Raw genomic sequence first — 12,344 nt, 5'->3', positions numbered from 1 at the left:
TCAGGTCATTTTTTTACCGGAAAAGTGATTACAAAAACAAAACTTTCATGGCTCTCTAGGCTTGTTGCCTTTACTGACCTGAGGAAGAGCTTGCGTGCTGAAAGCTTGTCTGCTTTTTCAGACTAGTGTAATAAAAGATATTGCCTCCCCTTACAAACTTTGCCTCACTGACTGATCAAAATGTTGCAAATGTTCTTTCCAGCAGCTCTTTATTATTCAGATTAGAAGGGCAGGTTTCAAAACCTCCTGCAGAGGGATGCCACCATTAGCTGGAAACCAAAGTGACACTCTCCTGCTTGAAACATTTAACTTCTTATCTCCAAACTGTGGTGCGGGGAGCCCAGTTTTGTACCAGCTAGAGATGTGGAAGGCCATTTGAGGCTCTGTGTCCAATCCTTTTTATGGCACGCTGTCATATCTTCTGCCCCAGCCGAGGCTCCCTTTCACCGAGCACGCCGAAAGCGTTAGGTCGCCTATTCTTCTCTTCCTTGCTCTCATCCAGAGAGCACTGATACTTGTAAGCCCCCGACTGCCCTTTCCTGCTTTCCTCATCACTGGGGGGGGTCGCTGGTTAATCAATAACAGAAGGCATTATCGGACGGGCTGGCCGAGAAGCCAGACGCACTGAAGCTGCTTTGTCTCCGGTCACGCAGAGGAGAGGGCCAACACGGACACCTTCACACGCACAGCTCAGGTCCTCACCTGAGCTAATGACCAACTGTCTTCACAGTCTGCTGCAATTCCAGAAATGCCTCTGAGGGCTGCTGTTACCAAGTTTCATCATGTTCTTTTTCAGATTATCATATGACATAGGATTTATGTTGCCGATCGGCTGTTAACAGGTGAGGAGTAAAGGCAGAGATCTGTAATGGGGCATGAACTGAATTATTTTCCAATCGCTCAGAGCTATATTTCAAAGGAGAACCAACACCTTCACAGAACACAAACCTGAACCATTGCAGGGATAGATAATAAACCAAGACCAACAGCTATCAGAAATACCATGCATGATATACGATAGCAGAGAAGAAGTTTATTGGTCCCCATTTCTGTGTATCAAGACATTTCACATCTTTTAAAGGGGGCAAAAAAATACAGACAGCCTCCTTCTGCCAAAATGTACCTGGTAAGAGATCTTGCAATATATTTAATTGGAACACTATTTCGATTCAACAGGCTTTTGCATTTTACTTCAAATTCTTTTAGAGTTAGTCCATGAATAAAACAGGTAACATCTCTCTTCCACGGCTTTGCAAGTGTGTCAGTTTCTTCTCAGTGCCCTCCTTTGGTTTATTTTCCTTTTGATACCTGTATTCTCTCCTCCTTTCAAAAGGGAACAGGAGTTTTCTCCAGGAGGTACAGTCATTCGTGATATGGAGCTGGCTTGGCTTTGCAACGTACCAACCTTAAGCTAGTGGCTATAATGTCACAGGGTGGACCATGTTCCTATGAATCCACTGAGCCATGGGGGCACTAGTCAGATGCCTCACTTCCACCTGCGAAAAACAGAGAAAAAATGCCAGTAGCAACCTCAGGGACCTTGATGGTCCCCCAGTTGCACACGGCTGCACACAGCATCTTCCACCCTTCTCTTTTACTTGGCTGCTTCGACAGAGCCGTGGCCAAGCCTATCCTTAGGGAAAATCAGTGGGAATTTTTTCGCTGGAAACTTTTTTTTCCTGGGAGATGCCAGGTGTTTTCACCTCATACTAGTTTGTTTTGTCTTCTAGGTACCTCCTACCTCAGAGGCTCATACTCCGTATTTACACAAGTTTTGGAATAAGCAACCGTTCCCTGTTACGTGTTTGCTTGAAAATCATCCTCACGGTGGATAACCGGCTATCCGTTATGGATGAAGTGCAGTTGTACACTACAAATTGAATCTCTATTGCTTGCTACAAAGAAGCACCTAACATATTTATGAGCACCTGGCTCATTCAGTTTGACATCCGCAGAAGATAAGGCATATGCTGGAGGATATGGTAAGCCCCTTACCTAGTAATGGCAGCAGAAAAAGGATAGGTTCTCAAGATCTTTTATTTAGGAAGAGGAGTAAAATGTTAAGAAGTGCCAAGATTTTTCTTTTGCTTATAAATCCACTCACTTTTTATTTTGGGGGTCGTGCACGGCTGAGGTATGTGGTAAGGAAATAGCATCTTGAACTTGCCTTATATTGAAAAATGAAACAGATCTTCAATATTCCTTTGAGAAGACGGTGTGCATCATTTCTTGAGAATAAGCCCTTTGTGTCTCTATTATTTTTACAATGAGCTTTAATGACCTGAAAGCATGTGTGTGCCTTCTTAAATCATCATATACAAAAAACTACATTTTGACTGTAAAATATATCAAGAATCTTACAGCGGAAGTTATGCCATGTGTGCTTTTTTTCTGTTTTCAAAGATAGGATGAGTTTTATATGGACATATTAGAAGAACAAGCTCCAAAAGTGAAAGAAAAAAAAAAAAGTGGGAAGGGGAAGGTTTTTTTTTTTTAAAGAATAAATCCTAGCCTTAGACACTAGTGTTAGAAAAGTCACCCTTACCAGATGGCTAATACAGACAAGGGAAAATAGCCAACTTGATTTCAAATGTGAGAGTGATTTTTAAAATGAATGATAGAAACTACTTCAGATTCATTATTTTAAGCAGGGAAACTCATGTGTTTAGCTTATGGGTCTGGTTTGAATAAAAGTTTGTCTTTCTTGAATAGAAATCATATGTGATTCCAGGCAGTGGCCTGGACCATTTGCTAATACTAATTGTTGCTGGTTGAAAGTAGGGTAGAAGATTGTTAAAGTCTTCCCTGGCAGTAACTTGATCTGTGGAAATGTACTTTACAGGAACTGTGATGAGGTTTACAGCTGGCAGAAGCTTGTGATAGTATGGCCACATGACTTTACATCTCCCTTTTAATAAATGGAATAAAAGCTTGCACAACACAATTTCGCTAGTTAAGGGATGGCAGGGATTGTATAAACTGAAACAAGGGTATATACTTTTATAAACATTTAACATTTTGAAAGATACTCAGTGATGTGGCTATTTTGAAATAATATTATCACAATACACTTAAGTAAAGCTGGCAAGTTAGAAAACCGCAAGCTGAGGCCAGATGGGCTGTTGAAGTTCTCGTATGAAGTGAGAAATAAAAAAGTGGTAAATACAAAAGTGTCAGACTGTAATCATACCAGTTTACCCTTGCTCATTCTCAACAGAAACCTGGTCAGTTGGTAAATGCTTCATTTGTTGATAAAAGAGATCTAACCTTAGTTAAATAGGTGAAGTGTGATTATTCTGCATAATATATTATATACAGTAGCACCAGTATCCTGGTAAATTCCAAACTGAAAACCTATCTTCTGTTTCTGAAATGCCCTGGTTACGCTATTTTTTACCTTCTGCTATAAGCCACAGTGCAGTGCTACTATTTGCATTCACATCAGAGCTGGCTGCATTTTACTGGTGTGTGAAACACTTAGGGCATGATTCAGCTGCGTAAAATTAGGTGTTTGTACCCTTCAAAATGGCCCGAGCGCCTGCAACATCCACAAGGCAGGATGTGACACACGTCCTACGGCACCCCACGTCGTCACGTGGCCGGCAACCCGTGCACCTCTGCTGCGACAACCGGCTGCCCGAGGACACCCTACGCATCATGGATGGTCCCAGTCACCAAAGTCTGAACAACTGAATCAAACCCTCTTTGTTTGCTGTATAAACCTGCTAAACCACTTTGGGATCAGGCTCCGTATACATGCATCAGAGAGCTGCGATCGTGGAGCAGCAAAGAGTTGAGGGTTTGATGACATCTTTCTCCCTAGTTCAATGTCATCTCCTCTTCTCCACGTGGGTCATTCCGGAGTTGTAAGGAAAGATCATACTCGGTTAAAAGGATGACTGACATTTGGTTAGTGTTACTACAGATGACATGTTGCTAGCGAGCTATTGCTTATCCAGAATTTCAGCCTACAGCTTCCAGCCAGAGTGTCACACACTTATTCTCATTACATACCCAATCAGTATCAAAGTGTTTTATGAAGATTTGTCATGCTCGGTTAGATGGAAAGTATTCTTTTTGCTAATATTTGCCTTGTTTCACATCCGTTTCGTAATAATTCTCATGCTATTTTCAGTAAAATTGTTCTGCTATTTCTATATATGATGTGCTTGATGGCACATTGTGTATAACGTTTTTCATTGAGAGGTATGCAGTATAAATAACATGTAAACAGCTTTTTGCCAGTCAAAAGGAAGAAAAAGCTGAGACTCTTACGAAAGTAAAACATAGAAAAGAGTAATATTTTTTTTTAAATCCACCACCCATCTTCATCATGACTAATTCATATTTTTTGAAATTACTCTCTTTTTTGAAATACTGTTTTGGAATATTGTGTACTTATTTTACATTCTATTGAAAAGTCCAACAACTTCGTAACAACTGACTTTTTCATTTATGATTTTACTTCTCTACCCATTTGCAGAGTTGCTGCTGGCTGTGAAAATGGTCTGTGTCATGTCCTGTTCTGTGTGGTCCTATAAGACGTTTCCAATGTGTTCTTTTCAGAGGAAAGCTGAGCTCCTCGGTTGAGTGGTGTCTGCAGCGAAGGCTTGCATAAGTCTTTTTACCCTTTCCAGGCTCTTACCTGAGCATCCTCTGACACTTTAAAGTAGCACAAATCCTTCAGACAGAGGCTTCTCCGTCCACACATGTGAATGCCCTCCACAAGGAGGCAAAAGGCAGCATCTCAGCAAGGCACCTGGCACTGACATCACCTCTGCTAGCACTGATTCCTTCGGGTATCCTCACCAGACAAAAAGGACCAACAATTCACAGTTGTTCATCAAAACTGAGGGGCATGGAGGTTAAAATGTGGAAATGTATTAGAAATAACTGACATTCCCACTCCCACTTGGACCCCTTTATGCCAGCAGAAGGAGTCAGAGGAACAGAAAGGGCCTCCAAAAGCTTTTGGTGCACCTAATGAAGAACACTTTCCTTACCCGAATTGTGGGCCATACTCCAAAGGACCCTTAACAAACTCCAAGGAGTGAAGGGGACTTTGCGGGGAGCAAGGCTGCAGCATGCAACTCTGGGCAGGTTCTTAGAAAAGACTGATGAAACTTAACCGTGCCTCCAGAACTGCTAAGATTGTGCAAAAGACCACTAAGACCACCGAAAAAGGAGGAACAGGACAGACTGAAGCCACCTGAGATTCACACTCTCTAAGCTATGTCTCTTAAGAGTTTCAACACGCATCAACTTTCCACAGGTAGTTTGGTGCAAATGCTGATCAAATGTTGGCTTTTGCCAGAAATATGCTTTAGAGACTACATGGACAAAGCTAAGAAAAACTTTCACAAAAAGCACACAGAGCAGGAATTAATGGGGTCTCCTCTCCAGCTGTAATTCCTGTGTGTTTTAAACACTATTAACACAGACAAAAACAAATTCTCAGATAGTTTCTGTAATAGCAAAAGTGGTTGCCAGCTTTATAACAGGTTACGTATGATTCAATGTTTTATTGTCTTTCATGCGTTAAAACTTATGAGCAGCTCTCTTTTAGCTGGCTCTGTCACCGAATTGTGACTCCCTGTTGAAGCCTCAATCTCTGACACTCCTAACTACAGCAACGAGACCAAGTCCTTAAACTTATCCACTAAATGTGTTGGCTTTGAGAGCTTTTTCCAGAATTATGTCAACCCTCCACTTATCACTTATCTTCCTACCCCCTGCAAATGCCCCTATTCACAACACTGTACATGGCCTGGGACTTTCAGAGGCCATCGTGCAACATATTAAAGCCATTCTAATCTGCTGCTTCACACATAACCTCTCAGTCACAGCTCGTACTGATTCCAACCATCAGGCTCATAATCTTTGTAGCACATTACCCAAAAGAAAAAAGAAATCCATTTCCATTCTATCTTATCCATAACATGTGCAAATATTACCTCATCCATCCTTGAGCTGGCTCCAAAGATTAACCCAAACCTGACATGATAGATGTCTAATTTAAAAAATAGTCAGTTTCCTGGCAGTTGATTTTATTGTCAGTTTTGTTTTAAACTTCAACGTGGAGTGTGACGTTGCTACCAGAATTTCACATTTTTAAATATCATTTCACTTTCAAAGGCTGGAGCCAAGGGTGATGTCATTTACTCTAGTAGTTTAGCACGTATCTCAAGTGGGAGCTTGAAGATTAAAAAGAAAGTCTTACTTGCTAAAACAACAGCCCAGGATACATAGGGAAATAGACTTCTGTAGGAAACTAACATGACACTGTATGTAACCTTCTGATTAGGTAAAAAGTATTACGCAAGTCTTTTTAATTGAAGGAATTAAGGAGTTTATTAGGCAGGAAGCGGCTCCTGATGCCTAAAGAAAGCCATCTACATGAGGTTTGAAGCAGTACCCTTTGAAGTGAATGGAAAGAGTTTTACTGAACTCAGCGGAGGGACTCTGCATTAATACTAATGTTAATTCCGAGCACAGTTTGACCCATGGGGATGAAGGGCATTGGCTAAATGAAAAAATAGCATGAATCTTTTGTTTATTTTACAGAAAAACTCATACTGTATGCAATATTACTAAGAAATAAAATATCCTTTGCAGTGAAACAGTTTGTTCTTCCTAATCCAGTATTATTGTTATGCATCTGTTAAATCATAGGATACACATGGTTGTAAAAGCTGATTTATTAACTAACTAAAAATCAGAGGCATCCACCCAAGCGCCACCCAGCATCTGCTGAGACTAACGTCCCTTGAAAACATCCCATATGTCAAAGGAGGGTATAGACTCAGAAAACACTAATCCCAGCTGGTCAAAAGGAGCAAAAGAAAAACAGGTTTTGCTTTATAGACTACAGTATTTTGTTTGTTTTCATTAAACACTCTTACTGATTTTAAACATCTGTATTTGTTAACTTGTTTAGTTCTTTCAAACTTAAGAGCAAAAACAATGCCATATGTGCTCACTGCTGGCATTTCTGTTCCTCATGCTAACATTTGCCTGAAGAGCTGGGCTTATCTTCGACAACTCAGCAAACATGAATTACTGTGAAATTTGAACTACGTAAGGTAGTTTTTTGTCAACAGAACAGAAAAGGTAGAAGGAACATGTGAAAATCTCTCTTAAAGCTTCTGAAATCACATGTAGCAATACCAGTTCAGTTGAAGCAAAGCTGACATAAGGGAGTCCTGCAAGTGGCCAGCTCTACTGTCTCTGATCATCAGCTTTCTCATCCTCGGTATTTGCTGCCCGGAGCGAGAACAAACAGGTAGAAATGTAAACTTCGTTTTCTTGCATATCCTGCTCTTATATTATCATAGATGCTGTTTTAAAATGCTGAACAGAAACGAGTCGTTTTATGAAGCATGTCTACCTGCTTCAAGTCAAAAACTGGTCAAAAAGAAGATTAAGAAGTGATTTGGATTCAGCGCATTAGTACTTTCACAGAGACAGAATAGAGTGCACTCCAGGGCTCCTTAATCTAGCAGAGGAAGGTCTAACTGGTTGAAGGCTCAAGCCAAACACATGTCAGTGATAAACTGGATGTTTTTTAACAAAAGGATTAACCATTATTACTGACTGGAACTAGTGACTAGAGGGAGTGATGTCTTTATGGCTGCATTCCTAGGAGGCAGGACACAGTCAAACAAGTTACCAGTCCCAGTGCCACAACAAGGGATAAAAGTAATGGTTTCTGCCTGACAGCAGATTAGATTACGCAGTCTGTCTTCCTTCACCCTTCATACTCTTGGGAATCCACAGATCTGGAGATAACGCCACTTATGCTCCACAAAAGTGTAGAAAGATGGCGGTTGTGGTTGCTATCCCACTACAGGATGTAAGGAACTCCCACTCCATTCTGTGGGGAGGAAAAGGAGCATCTCCCTGGGCTTTTTAGTTACAGGAGATCACGAAACTCGAGCGTTTCCCCCATGTAAGTGCAGGAGAAGTCTGCAGAATAAAAAACTCTGGAATATATTTGCCAGTTGAGCCATTCTCTACATCCATTAACATCCATTAATCTCAGGTGGATCCTTCTGTCAGAGTGTTTTCACTTCAAGTCTTTTTTCCCCTATGATTTATTTGCTGTGGCTAAATCCGGTTTCTAATATATGCCTCTTTAGTAGCCATGTGGCCTGGAATTATCCAACCTAATGTTTGGCTCCCTGGTTTCCAACAGTTAATATAAATAGGCACCTCTCAAGAAATGATTCTTGGCTTCTTTTTCACAGTCCTCCCTCTTTTTTTTCAGGTAATCTTCCCCTTCACACGAAGAAGGCAGACTTAGGCATAAAGTGTTTGTCTACATTCAGAATTACTGAAACATATACCTTTTTTCTCCCCTTCCCCATGCATTCAAGACCTATATTTCATACCCTCTAAGTTTTTCCGCCCAGCCTACACGCTACAGAGGAACGGCTCCATACTCCCCTCTTTCTACTCACTCCCTGCGATGGGGTGCACCTATACAGCTATGTGCATGCACAGGCACTCACATTCAAATAGAGACAGCAGCTCTCGCAGCCTGCCCACACAACTTCTCTTTGCAACAGATAACACGGAGGATCCTGATACTATATATAAAAGCTGGGGGGCAGAGGCAGGGAGATGGGGTGGTAGATGCCTAGATCTACATTTCTTCGGAGGAGAAAGCGGCATGGTTAGTGCAATATTGCATACATTTAAATGGGGAATTAGGAAGCAGAAGCAAAGGAGTGGCAAGGCTTATTTTTCAAAGGCTGCATTAGGGCACAGGGCACCTATTAACTGAGTCTGTGGATGTTCTCATATAGAAGAAACTGGGACAGCTTCCACTATTCACGCGCAAGCGTGTATGTAGGAGGGAGCGAGGAGGAAACACGCTGGAAACAGAGGAAATCTTCTCCTAGCTTTCTGGTCATATCCTGCATAAGGCTGGCAGCAGCTGGATGAGACAGCCAGCAGAAGACGAGGCCAGGCAAGAGCTATTATATGGGCCTGGCTCATTTAACAGTTCCTTGAGGCTAGCATCCAGTGATGGCAGAAGTGCATTGCAGTCTTTCAGAAGCATAGTAAATAACTCCTCAGAGTCCCTCCTGATTTTGTCTCCACTTTTAGAGACTTTTTGAAGCCTCTCTCAGCAAATTTCCGGTGGTACAGTTCTTCTCGGCGTCTCACTAACAAAATTGTGTGAAATTGTCACTTCTGCCTTTGTCTACTTTCCTACAGGAAGAACCAGCAGAATGAACTGCTCAGGTAACACACAAGTTTCTACATACATAGACTATATCTTTTTTTGTGTGCCTGTTTTCCCTGTGACATCGCTTTCATTCCACTTCATTCTTTAATTTGCATCTTTTTTGGCTTATTAACAATTGACCTCTGAGACGTCAGTAAGGATGTGTATATTAGTCTAATTAGACTCAAAAGATGAAGAAATATCTGAGGGGATGATCAAAAGCTTCTAGGCAGTGAAATATCTTAAGGAATCTGGCTTTACTTTTCTGGGTGTGGACTGTGAGTTGTACACATTTCTGAAATCAAGGGCAGGTGTCCTGCAATGCTACTGCAAAGAAAATACACACGGCAGTCTAATTTGTATCACTTCACATCCCTTTCTGAATTTGCACCTCTTACATGTTCAACCATTGGGTATTTTTTATAGCTTATTACATTTTGAACTCAACACTGCGAAGATCAAATAAGCAGCCAATCATCAATTAACTTCCCAAAGAGAAAACTTCAATATTCACAACCCATATGTGTTGCAGGCATAAGCGTGTGTGTGTGCGTGTGTATGTGTGTGTGCGTGTGTGTTTCTGTGTGTGTATTCGCTGATGTAGAAGGAACCAGAGCAACGAACTGCTCAGTTAACACACAAGTTTCCAAACACATGGCTTATAGACTCTTCTTGTACCCTTTTTTCCCTACATCTCTTTCACTCCATACACACACACACACACACACACACACACACGCACGCACGCACGCACGCATGCAGGCATACCTTAGATATAAAATAGTGCCTGGCTCCTGCTGGGAATGTAATTTTCTCCTGCTCTGTGGCTCTCTTATGCTCTTCTGAAAGTGGGCTGAGGGGGCCACAGGGTAACGAGCATTTTGGCCCACCATGTTTTCAACCTCATCACACATTAGGGCCAGAAGCAGCAATAGCTTCTCATTGTAAATTGTGCCTGTTATTGTAATTTATCAGGATCAAACAGTTGCTGGCAGCCCTTTCCATAAGATCCGGTTGCAGTGTCTATATCAGCATCAAGCAAAATCAAACATGGCTTGCGAACAGAGGTTTAGCAATAAATAAATCACTCAGGGAGCTTTAGAGAAACAAGTCTTCACACACACCAACGTTATGGTACTTGTCTTTATTTCTCTTCCAGCTTTCATTTCTCTCTCTCTTTTTTTTTTTTTTTAATTTGATTCACAGTGCTCTTATGACATGTGTTTTGCCTTATTCCGCCATTTGGAGTACAGGTGCATGACTGTGTTTTTGATGGAGTGTTGCTATTCTGGAGTGCTCCATCCAAAACACAATCCCACACATGTAATCCAAACTGCTGAAGATGAGTCAACCATCTTCCCGGTGCCATGATAATCAGGCAGATTTTCATTGGGAGTTTCATAGTCCTTATTATTAGTTGCAGATGGCACGCTTAAACAATACTGTTGAAACTCAAAAGGCTTTAGCGCCCCGTTATTTTATCCCTCAGCACTGAGGAAATTAACAGAAAGTCCAAGACTATCCAAACCTGAACTAAATTAAATCAAATGTTATTAGACTGCAAGAAAACAGTGGCACCTAAGCACCTTTATGATACATGTAAAAATAGTAGCTTAATATTTCATTAAGTAAATACAGCAGCTCAGCGGCGAAAGTTTGTTGTAATTAAGGGATTCACGAAACAGCAGCTTGCAGTCTTACTAATCCATCCAGGCTACACAGCTAAATTTCTTCTTTCTTTGAAAACATTTCAGTTTCTTATCACATTAAGAAAACGACCACTTTCCGAAAGCCTGAAACAACAAAGAACTTCACTGGGTTTTCAATCCTTAAGCTAGGTATTATTTTCAGGACAAATGCTTGCAAAAGGCACTTTTCACAGGCCTGAATATACACTGTCTGAACCTGGGGGCAGCTAGTGTTTATTTCTCGTACCTTACAAGTTAAGAGGTGATTAGTTGGCTAGATATGGAGAGAAAGAGAAGACGCGGGAAAGCAGGTGTCATAGTCCTCTGAGCCTAAGCTTTAAGGCGTATTTTAGTGCTTCAGCAAGCTGATTTCTTGGTGGCATTTTTGGTACTAGGTGGGTGGGCAGACAGACATCAGATGTTCAGCTGCTGAAAATCTCTAGGCAATGACAGGTCATATCCCTACCTAAAGCACAGTTTTCAGGGGGAAAAAAAAAACCTTTCGCCTGACCACATTTGAGAGTTTCAGAGTACATAGGGTTTTCTTTCAGCGGTATGTCTTTGGCTGGCTTTTGTTTTCTGTACACAGAAAACATACATAGAATTTCAATTCAGATCATTTTTATTTTCAGGTGTGGAAAAAGAAAGAAAAAAAGAGAGACCAAATGTGGCCTCTATTCCCGTGACAGACAGGACAGCTAGTGAGATGGTTACCCTCGTTGGCTAACCCTTTAAACTTGCTTTGCATAGCAAGTAGACTTGTTATAGTCATCATTTCCCGCAACACATATTGATCAACCCATTGTAGGGTTTTTGTCATTACACGCAAACCTCCGTTGTGGGGGTGCACACCTTCACTGGTCTCAGAGAAGGGGTATCCATAGGCACTCATCCACCTTTTCCCATTCACTGGAGGAAAGCGCTTCCTACGCAGTCACACTGGCAGCCCAGCATCAGCTGGTGGAGCAGACCCTGGGCTGGCAACGACTCCTTGCAAAGGTCCAGTTTTGTCCCCTTAGCTTCTGAGATCTGAGTATCAACTGAATCCCCTGTGTGGGAACGCAAGACTGAACCTCAGCATAGTTTAAAAGGAAATAAATATGAGGAGCAGATTAACTTAGGGTGAGATTTGAATGAGAAAAAACGCTTGAGAAAAAAGGTAGCTGGAATCACTTTTATACTTCAGTTCTCCTGTCCAAATGTATGCCTAAAACTACTTTAGCCTGCTGAAAATACCATAGAAATACCACTAACAAGCCATTTGTTTGCAGAGATACTGTTTATAACAGGCACAAAGTCAGGAAAACTGCAGAATACATTATCGGTAAAGAGTTAAATCAAACTCCTGGCAAATAAATTAATGTTCATTCCAAATTTTCTTTCTAAAAACGCAGGCTAACATATGGCAAAGCAAGTGACCCATT

Source organism: Struthio camelus, chromosome 3 (genome assembly GCF_040807025.1).
Source record: "Struthio camelus isolate bStrCam1 chromosome 3, bStrCam1.hap1, whole genome shotgun sequence".
NCBI lineage: Eukaryota > Metazoa > Chordata > Aves > Struthioniformes > Struthionidae > Struthio > Struthio camelus.
The sequence above is the reverse complement of the archived record's forward strand: the minus strand, read 5'-3'. Positions refer to the sequence as shown.